This window comes from Mercurialis annua, linkage group LG1-X (genome assembly GCF_937616625.2).
Source record: "Mercurialis annua linkage group LG1-X, ddMerAnnu1.2, whole genome shotgun sequence".
NCBI lineage: Eukaryota > Viridiplantae > Streptophyta > Magnoliopsida > Malpighiales > Euphorbiaceae > Mercurialis > Mercurialis annua.
The window spans coordinates 46,519,633-46,528,831 of record NC_065570.1 but is presented as its reverse complement, the minus strand read 5'-3'; the positions used below and the strand labels follow the sequence as shown (position 1 = coordinate 46,528,831).

General features: G+C 28.0%; 1 long non-coding RNA gene and 3 other non-coding genes across 4 annotated transcripts; all 4 read left to right on the top strand.

Moving 5' to 3' along the window:
* Nucleotides 1-1,512: 1,512 nt before the first annotated feature.
* On the top strand, nucleotides 1,513-3,215 carry LOC126666286 (uncharacterized). The gene is made up of 3 exons (XR_007637846.2): nucleotides 1,513-1,619; nucleotides 2,690-2,873; nucleotides 2,999-3,215. It is a non-coding gene; the product is annotated as an uncharacterized LOC126666286 (long non-coding RNA).
* Nucleotides 2,007-2,153, top strand: LOC126666424 (small nucleolar RNA snoR136). The gene has a single exon (XR_007637925.1). It is a non-coding gene; the product is annotated as a small nucleolar RNA snoR136 (small nucleolar RNA).
* Nucleotides 2,234-2,317, top strand: LOC126666431 (small nucleolar RNA SNORD25). Its single transcript, XR_007637931.1, has one exon. It is a non-coding gene; the product is annotated as a small nucleolar RNA SNORD25 (small nucleolar RNA).
* Nucleotides 2,413-2,496, top strand: LOC126666432 (small nucleolar RNA SNORD25). The gene has a single exon (XR_007637932.1). It is a non-coding gene; the product is annotated as a small nucleolar RNA SNORD25 (small nucleolar RNA).
* Nucleotides 3,216-9,199: the final 5,984 nt, after the last annotated feature.

Genomic DNA, 9,199 nt, shown 5'->3' with positions numbered 1-9,199 from the left:
TTCAGTTGATCTTTGATTACTTTTAAATTGCTCACATAATATTTTACTAAACAATTTAAAATTTAGTGTATGTTATATATAAAAAGTATTTTGTGCAATTGGATATATTTTCTAGTTTTCCATAGATAATGAAATTATATTTATGTAGTATTAAAAAGTGCATAATTAATTTCTATTTAATAACTTTTTAAGCAAACTAAAGAAAAAATATATAATATATTACTAAAATAATAATTAATATTGCTTTTTAATTGCTTCTTGGTTGCTTGTCGGTTGTTTTTTAGTTGTTCGTCGGTTGTTCATTAATTGCTCATTACTCCCTCCGTTCTTTTTTAACTGTCCATTTATCCAATATTGCACATACCAATGTAGTGCTCTTTTATCTTAATTTATAAAGAGAAATACTGATATAGACCTATTAGTTAATAAATATTTTTTAAATGAAAACATGAGTCATTTATTAGGGATGGATAAATTTTTAAGATAATAGCTAAAATTACATCGAAATTCTAAATAGACAACTAATTAAAGATAAATATATTTTGCTAAATGGACAACTAAAAAAGAACGGAGGACGTACATTAAAATTAATATATTCTATCTCATGATGTCACTCACTGAAATTATTATAGTTTACACATACTATTATATTTTTTATATTTGAATTACAAAAAAAATTAAAGATAAAATATAATATTATAATTAAATTAGATAAAAGTCATTTCAATATTAAATGTTTAATTATTATTTTTCATTTTATAACTTATTTATTGATAAAAAAACAACTGAGCCAACATAACTTATTAAACAATTGAATGATGGATCACTATATACAAGGGTAGCTGTCAAGTTATCAAATTATTTAGCAACAAAAATAGAGAAAATAATTAGAGCCACTGCTATAGAAAATTATTATCTATAAACAAAATTCAACTTAATAACTGGCGTTAATGAGAAGAACATGAAGAATAGGATTGCGGCTATATACTTCATAGAGTAAACTACAATAGTAATTGATTAATAAAAAAAACGAGATAAAAAGGGAGATTATTATAATAATAATATTTTGTTAGAATTAGAGGATAAGTGATATCAAATCTAATAAATTAAGATCCACTAGCTGTAGCCAGTCAGCTTAATATGTGGAAGAGAATTTTTCGTGCATCTGTGATTTTGTTATTAGATAGAAGATACATTTGCTATTTTTCAATTAAAAAAGGAGTAAATGTGCTAACTTTTTAATAGAAGAGTGTTTTTGAAAAAAACAAGTCCAAATCAAGCATTTATGAAAGCCCCATTTTTAAGGGATTTGTGTAAATTACCCTTCTATTTCTCACCTATTCTAATCCATAACCAAACATGGCCTTCAGCTAGGCCTGACAAATAAAGCTCAAACCATTAACTTAGACTTGTAAAGCCGACAAAATTGAAGATGCCGGTTCGGCTCAACGAACTAGTTCAGCCCAATAGGAGATAAACAGATTAACAAGGGACAAAATGGTAAAACAAAACAAATATGCTAGGGTTTTGAAGCAGACTATACCGAGTGAGGGGCTATATATATCTGAATTTTAGAACTAGGGTTTGGGGCGTGGTTTTTGCTTCACTTCATCAAAATGGTAATTTTCTCTCAATCTCTATGAATTAGTCGTTATTTGATTTAATTTTATCCAATTTACCATCTGGGTTTGTTTTGTTTTGTTTTGTTTTGTGTTTTTGATGTGAAAGCTGCTTGCTTTTTTGGTTTCATTTCAATTGTAATTCATAAAATTTAAATCTAATTAGACTTGAGTTTAGGGATTCAATATATTTTGGGTATGAAAGGCTTCTCTATCTGGTCAATTGGTGCTTGATTAATTGCCTTTTGACTCGTTCCCTTGAAGCAATAGTTTTTGTGTTACTCTTTGCTATAAATTATCCCCTTAGATCTGTATGTTAGTTGATTTTAGAGGACTTGTCAATGGAGTAACTACATTTCATTCTGATTTTTGCACAATATTTGAGATAAGGCTTCATTAGAATGTCATTATAAGCTTTCAGCTTTGCACTACATTTAATTAGTCAATGCTATTGTTAGTGGAGCCAAAATAGACGTTTCCCTCGCTATCCAATGCTTCTTTTGTGTTTCATTCGGACGTCGGGAAACTACATTCTTTTGCTGATATTCAATTTTTATTTTTGTAGTTTTTTATGTTCTATGTTTAGAATTTAGTTTCTATTGTTTAGAAATTTTGAGAGCAGTGATGAGCTCTACAGACCTGTAATGATTTGCGGTAATGATCGCAAGTTTTTTGAACATCTAAGGGACTGAGCTCTTCATTGTAGTTTTAATTACCTTTTAACTGTGGTTATCTTGTACTTTCTGTTTATCCTATTTTTTATTAGCTTGATTTTTATCAGAACAATAGTAAATGGAACAGTGATGAGTTCTACAGACCTGTAATGATATGCGGAAATGATCGCAATCATTTAGAACATCTAAGGGACTGAGTTCATTATTACGTATTGATTTTGAGCTTTTTCTTGCACATTTAAATCTTCAAAACTGTTTATGGAGTGTGAAATTACATGCTGCATCACTCAAATTCAACTCTAAATTAAGATATGCCAATAATCGACAATGTCCAGAATTTTCTATCAATATTTATATCTAACTGTTTTTTAATGTGTGCTTCCTTTTGGTAAACAGCCCAAGCAAATACATGAGATTAAGGATTTCCTTCTCACTGCAAGACGGAAAGATGCACGATCTGTAAAGATCAAGAAAAACAAGGATGTGGTCAAGTTTAAAGTCCGTTGCTCCAAATACCTTTACACCCTGTGTGTATTTGATTCTGAAAAGGCTGAGAAGTTGAAGCAATCTCTTCCTCCAGGTGATTATACAATAACCTAGTAATATTGAATTTATGGTTAAATTCTGTTCATGAGATTTGGTTTAACCTATTGAAGTGTTGTGAGTTGGTAGTTGTTTCTGATCGAAAATGGTTTTGTTTTTCAGGTTTAAATGTGCATGATCTGTGAGTAATGATTTGAGGAATGAAGATTTCATTTTAGTTATTTTTGTGATTGGAAATACTGGTTTGCTATTCGTTTTTGCATAGCAGAATTTTGTAGTTACTTGATGCAATTTAGAGCATTCAGTATTATGTTATTTGATTGGCTGGATTGATGTTGATTGCATGCCATTTATCATCATTATCCTTGATTAATCTGAAGGACTTTTGTATTACGCCATCCATTTTATACGAATATAGCAAATTTTACAATTACAAGGTCTCAGATTGTAAGTTGGAAAAGTTTTAAACATGAAGCCATTTAGAGAAAAGTTGATCACTTAGTTAACAAAGTTCTATCAATTCATCAAAAAAAGTCATTTTGAGGCTTTTAAACTTGCAATTTAGTAAAATCTGATCTTTTATTTTTTTCTAATTATTTGAAAAAAATTCACCTTAATTTTTTTGTTCGTTTATATTTTGACCTTTTAAAAAAGTCATTTGTACGGTTGTGCCCATTTTTGAGTTTTTAGGTTTCTATCTCTATTCTATATAATAATATAATTGACAATTTATTGAATTAAAGGATAAAAAGTTATATTATGTCTAATTAGTAAAATATAAATATAAATTAAAAGATTATTTAAAAAAAAATCAAGTAAAAAGAGGTAATTTTAGTACTTTTGGATAGAGATGAAATTTAAAAATGCAAAATTGGATATAAATGATTTTTTATAAAATCAGGTATAGACAAAAAAACAATTTAAATAATTAAGTCTTTTGACAAAATAAAAAGAATGGATTAGAGGAGCTGTATATTTGCTCATCTCCAAAATGAGGAGCTCTCAACTGAGGAGCTGAGCTCCTCGTCTCAAGAGAGGAGTAGTAAGGAGCGGCTTCTCATTTTGACACGTTAGTAGAAATTGAACAAATGGTTAACGCGCCTTTTAAATTTGTGACACGGAGTCATCTAGTCAAGTTTATATTTTTTTGAGCAATTAATCTAAAAACTCTTCATTTTTGGGTCAAATAACTCCATAATATATATTTTTATTTTAAAAAACAGATTCAGGATAATTATATTTCAACAATTAGAGAGGTATCTAATTACTTTTTTGCATCTCTCATTTTCGATTTGTATTTTACACGTTTTGAAAATACAATTATAAGGTTAATTGACCTGAAAATGAAGAATTTTGGGTTACTTGCTCAAAAAAATATAAATTGAGTTAGATGATCCCGTGACATAAGTTTATAGGGCGCGTTGACCCTTTCTTCGTAGAAAAATGTTAACCGGAGAAGAAGGGCATAATGGACAAAAAAAGTCCCTTCATTTTTATTTAAAAATGAATTGACTTTTGAAGTTTTAAAATTTAGAATTTGTTTCTCTTGATAATTTTATTATTTGTTTTTTTATTGATTTACATTCTAGACTTATATAAGTCCTTACATTATTGCTAACGAGTCTCAAGATTTTTTTTACCAATAAGTCCCTTAACTTATAAATCTCAACACTCCCCTCTAAGACGGGCGAAAGATATTCACTAAGCCCATCTTGTTAAATAATTTAGCTAGATCTAATGAATTATGCCCTTTGGTGAGACAGTCAGCCGCTTGCTCTCCAATTGATATATGACTTAGCTCTAGTAACCCATTATTAAGCTTTTCTTTGATGAAGAACCTATCAATCTCAACATGGTTGGTTCTGTTGTGTTGCACTGGGTTATTGGCAATACTAATTGCTGACTTGTTGACACACCACAACTTCATTTGAGCTCATTTGTCCATCTTTAGTTCTACCAATAGAGCTTTCAACCACAAAATTTGGACACTCCTAAGGCCATGGCTGTGTACTTTGCCTTAGCTGTTGAACTTGCCACTACCGACTATTTCTTGCTCTTCCAAGATACCAAGTTGTCTCCTACAAACATGTATACCCGATGCACTCTTCAAATACCTCAGAATTTGATACACTGCGTCCATATGAATCTTCTTAGGGCCATGTATGTAGTGGCTCACCACACTAACTGCAAATGAGATGTCGGAACGAGTATGACCTAGATAGATCAATCAACCTACCAGTCTCTGGTATCTTTCACGATCAACAGGTTCTCCAACCTAACATAGTCATTTTATTTAGTTGATTGTCAAAATTAAAAAGGGAGAGAATGATGGACTATAATATTTTTTATATCCTTAATTTTGACTTTGACAATTAATTAAAAGTGTCTAATCATGTTTATAAATGTGTTGGAACATCCTAAAACACTCCTGACATAATTTGGAGTTTTCTAGCAAAAATTTAAATTTGGCAATTTCAAAGTTCTAGTAGTTTTTTGCGGGTGCGACAAGTTTGAGTAGCGGGCGCAACTCATTGTTCACGGGCGCAACCTTACCTAGTATCGGGCGCGACTTGCTGGTTTACACAACCCTTACTTTTGGCTACCTAGTCGCTGGTATGATCACATGCATGGCTTAAAGTACCGTTGAAGTTCCAACAAATATATTTGAAGATCTCGATGGATGTCTGCCACATGTTAATGACCGTTCAAAGATTCTTACCTACTTGCTAGGTCGCATACGCGACTAGTGTACTTACGGCGAAAAAATTGTCAACTTTTTATATGACTTGGCAAAAGATTGTTGGTGAATATAAATACATACCCACTTGAATTGTGTAAAAGGTCCATAATCTATTGCACCTTACACAATTCAAAACATTCAAATTTCAAATTTCCTTTCATTTATTGTGTATCAAATTTATATTAATTGTTTTTGTTTTTGTTGGTAACATCTTTGATAAGCCATTAATTGTAAATTTTTAATTATTCTTGAAAAATCAAGTGTTATAAGTTAGAGTTTATCTTTATAAAACCTCATCTCGTGTAAAGTTAGGTGTTAGTTTTAAACACGAAGTTTAGTGTATTAAATATTTCAATCCTTCATTGACTATTGGACATGAGTTTTAATTTATAAACCACTTTAAAACCTCTCTTGCAATGTTCTCTAAAACATTAAACCTTATTCCTATTCTTAAACAAATTTTAATTTATAAATTAATACTAATTCACCTGCTGTTAAGTTGCTATTGGTATTTCACTTATATTTAAACAGAACCACTCTAAATTTTTGTGTTCATCTTTCTAAATTGTAATCTACTGTTAACTCTTTTATCCCACTATCTAAAGAATTTTTAATTTTATATTTACAACCTATTCATCCCCATTTAAGATTGTTCTTATTGCATATTGTTTTTTTTTAAAATTAATAATTAATAATTATATTTATATTCTTATATTATACTAAATGCATCATGTTTTTCAAGAAACATTCTTTCTAAATGTTACTGTAATTGTTTTTTAGGGGTTGTAAAAAGTATTCTATAAATGCAAATTTTCAATTAGAATGGAACACTAAAAAGGAAATTTTTTCTCAATTTGAGGCAGTCTATTTTATAAGTACTATTATAAATGTTAAATAATTAGTCATTAAACTAATTTTTTTATATGTATTCTATTGGAGATGATAATTTTTAATATTGTTCGTGAGAGAAAATGATACCACGATTTTAGCAAAAAAAATTCAGCACACGTATCATTAGAGTTATAGCTGATTGGTAAGGTATAAATTAGTATCAAATGATAAAAATAAACTGGCTTAATTGCACGAAAAATCACCAACTTTTAGCGCCTTTTGCATATTTAACATAAAATTTTTAATTTTGGCAATTTTAGATATGAACTTTCATACTTTTATAATTAAAACACTGATTGAATTTCTGACTGCAAACTGCTAATGTGGACATCAGAACTTGCCACGTGGGAACAATCATCACCGCATAATAAACGTACCGTTTTGGCTTAATTGCACGAAAAATCACCAACTTTTGCGTGTTTTGCATATTTAACATGAACTTTCATATTTTTGCAATTAAAACACTAGTTGAATTTCCGAATGCAAGTTGAACGATCTTCACCACCCAATAAACACATTATTTTGGATAAATTATAAAATTAAAAATTTAATTCTTATTATGTTAAAACTGTTATGCAATTTTATATTTGTTTCGCAAGGCGGGTTGCAAATAATGCTATGAACATAGTTCAAACGTCTTATTTTATATGATATTATCATAAATTATTTTAAATATTTATTTTTATTTTTTTACACTTGTAATTGCTTAAAATTAATAAATATTATTTTGTGTAAATAAGATTAATAATTCTTTTGATAAATAAAAAAATAAATATTTATATAATGTGAAGATAGATGGTCAATTTATGCAATATGAATGAAAGAATTTGAAAATGAAATTTTAGCTTATATAAAATAAATATTTTTAAAACATGTCAATTATCATTTAAACAATGAAAAAAAGTAAAAAAAACATCCTAATACTTTTGATGGAGAACACATATACTCCCTCCGTCCCGTAAAGATAGAAAAAGTAGCTCTTTCACAAGAATTAAGAAAGTAGTTTTTATAGATAATTTGGGATAATTTTTCTAAATTGTCCTTTTAATTTTTTTAAGTAAATTATAATAAATTAGCGATTCACACAACCCAAAGCCACTATATAAATATTAGCCAATAGGATTTTAGATGTATAAAAAGCATACATTGAAATTTTAAATCAATTAATGTTGATATAAGAGTATTTTAATAATTTTATAGTTAACTAACACTATTTTTCTATCTTTGTGGGACAAAAAAAGTAGCTACTTTTTCTATCTTTACGGGATGGAGGGAGTACTTTTTATGTATTTGTTTTGTGTTATAAATAACTCTAACGTTTTCAAACTAGATATTTCAACTTCTCTTATTAATATTAAATTAAGGCTTAAATGCATAAAAAATCACCAACTTTCGCGTGTTTTTGGTATTTGACACGAATTTTTAATTTTGGCATATAAATACACGAACTTTCAATTTTTTGCATATATGATCAAGTTTCCGTTTTAGGTGAAAAGCGGTGTCGTTTTAGGTATAAAACGTTGCCGTTTTAGGTAAAAAAACGATGCCGTTTTATGTCAAAAACGGTGCCCGTATTATATATGCAAAAAATTGATAGTTTGTGTATTTATATGCCAAAATTAAAAGTTCGTGTCAAATATCAAAAACACGCGAAAGTTGGTGATTTTTAGAGCAATTAAGCCTTAAATTAAAGAACTTAATCTTCATTAATTTTGTGTTAAATAGAAGGATATCATGGCTGGCATGTAAAGGAGTTATGCTCTTAAATTATTTCTCTCCCATAAAATTAATTTATTGAATAAACATAATTTCTATAAAAAAAAGGCATACAAAAAAATTAAATAAATGAATAAAAAACGTAAAAGGAAACAATCAGTATCTTGAATTGCAAACATATGAAAGTTTATGTCCGATATTGTCAAAATTAAAAATTCATGTTAAATATGCAAGAAACGCTAAAATTTGTGATTTTTTGTGCAATTAAGCCAAAACAGTATGTTTATTAGGTGGCGATGAACGTTCCCACGTGGCAATGCTCTGATGTTCACATAAGCATTTTGTAATCGGAAATTCAACTGGTGTTTTAATGGCAAAAAGGATGAAAGTTTATGTCCGAAATTGCTAAAATTAAAAATTCACGTTAAATATGAAAAAAATGTTAAAATTGATGATTTTTCGTGGAATTAAACCAACTAGATTTTATAGTAGAATCCATTTGCTTCCAAAAACAATTTGGATTAGGATCACAAAACAAATCTCATCAACAAATAATTAAAGTAAATTCCCTAATTGTTAATATACATGGCCATTTAATTAATTTATTGAATTTATAAAAAAATCATAAAAATATAAAATCAACATAGTTCAAAAAAATTGTATTTATAGGCCTAATACCAATATATTATGCGTTTTTAAATTGTCCATCTAACTAACATTTGTATATAATAAAAAATATCTTTTATCGTAAATAATAAATACAAATATTCATATAATTATATTTATTAAATTATTAATCAATAAATATCTTATAAATTGAATATTGATGTCATTTATTATATATGAAATTTTATGAATATACTTTTTAAAATCAACCTATAAATAATTTTATTGAAATTATCAATTAAATTCATATGTTTTTTTAAGGATTAATCTCATATAAAATCACCAACTTTACATATATTTTTTATTTTAATCACGTCCTTTAAAAAGTGTTAAATAAAATTAACACCTTT